This window comes from Elephas maximus, chromosome X (genome assembly GCF_024166365.1).
Source record: "Elephas maximus indicus isolate mEleMax1 chromosome X, mEleMax1 primary haplotype, whole genome shotgun sequence".
NCBI lineage: Eukaryota > Metazoa > Chordata > Mammalia > Proboscidea > Elephantidae > Elephas > Elephas maximus.
Window position 1 is genome coordinate 134919034 of NC_064846.1, and position 1503 is coordinate 134920536.

The 1503-nt window shown below is 50.8% G+C and overlaps 1 non-coding gene across 1 annotated transcript; it reads left to right on the forward strand.

Moving 5' to 3' along the window:
* The first annotated feature begins 317 nt into the window (after nt 1-317).
* TRNAG-UCC (transfer RNA glycine (anticodon UCC)) lies at nt 318-388 on the forward strand. Its single transcript has one exon. It is a non-coding gene; the product is annotated as a tRNA-Gly (tRNA).
* The last annotated feature ends 1115 nt before the right edge of the window (nt 389-1503 follow it).

Genomic DNA, 1503 nt, shown 5'->3' on the forward strand with positions numbered 1-1503 from the left:
GTTTCAGATATGCTGCCATTGACAGATTCTTTGGAAAAGACCCAAATCTGTCCATCCAGAAATGCAGGAAGCATTCCTTTATTAACATGATGAGGAAGTATGATGCAGAAGCTTTAGGCCAGTAAGTCTCAAAGTGTGGGCCCCTGATCTGCAGCATCACCCTTAACTGAGAACTTGCTGAAATGCAAATTCTTGGGCCTCATTACAGACATAGGGACTCAGAGATTCTGGGGCTAGGGCCTAGCCATCTGTGTTATAACAAGCCCTCAAGGGCTTCTGATGGCTAAAGTTTGAGAAGCACTGCTTTAGGCGAGGAGGCATTGGTGGTTCAGTGGGAGAATTCTCCCCTTCCATGAGGGAGACCCAGGTTCGATTCCTGGCCAATGCACCTCATGGGCAGCCACCAGCCGTCTGCTAGTGGAGGCTTGTGTGTTGCTAGGATACTGAACAGGTTTCAGTGGAGCTTCCAGATTAAGGTGTCCTAGGAAGAAAGGACTGGTGCTCTACAACGGTCCCATCCCATTGTGCATGGGGTTCTCCATGAATTGGGGCTGACCTGGCAGCTTTAGTCTGAGTTATAATCCTTGGATGGAGACCCAACTCAACCATATATGGAGCTATAGATTCACCTCTTTGGCCCTCAGTCGCCTCCTCTGTAAAATGGGAGCAATTGTGCCTGCTTTGCTTGCCTCACAAGACTGAAACAGTGAATGTGCAGACAGTTTGCAAAGCCCAGTTCGAGGCCAGCTATTATCACCCAGACACTCAGTTGCAGTGCGTTTGTGGGTGGTGAGGAGAGTTAAGATTGAGGATGAGATTTCATTTTCAGTTGAGGGATTCGAGACCCACCCCGGGCCACAGGAACTTGGGGATAATTGTTTTCCACAGCCCTAAAACTACCGGTTTTAGCCTCACCTTTGTTTCTTTCAGGGCTTGCTTAGCTAGGTGATCTCACCACTCCCCACCCCCACTCGCTGGGGTTCTCTGGACTTGACTCTCCCACCGGAAAGTCGCAAGCCTTTGAATCCCCCTCAGGCCTTCCTCTAGCCACTCTTGTTAACAAAGTTTCTAATTCCAGGTCAATTAAAATTCTTGGGTCTGAGCCGCCTGGGGTGGAATTACAGGGCGGCAATCATGGCAGTGGGGACCTGGTGCCAAAACAAGCAGGGCTGTTCTCAGCCCCTGAGTCCCCCTCAGTGTGTGAAAACAAAGAATCTCCTGGCAGGTAATTGGGCAGATGGGAAGAGCTTACCTTCCTAGTTTAGCCGGCCAGGTGGTCTGTGTCAACCTCGGATCAAACCAAACAGGAGGCAGCAGAGGGACAAGCTGCCGAAGAGTCCCAGTGAGTGCAGGGGGCCAGCCTTCCTGCTGAACTGGGCGGGCCCTGTTTGTGCCCCTTTTCAGGCAGGGCCAGAATGAACACCCATTTCCATCTCATTCTCTAATGTCACCTGACACAGATCTGAGGCCCAGGCCAGGCTTCAAGAGCTCTACTTAGATAAA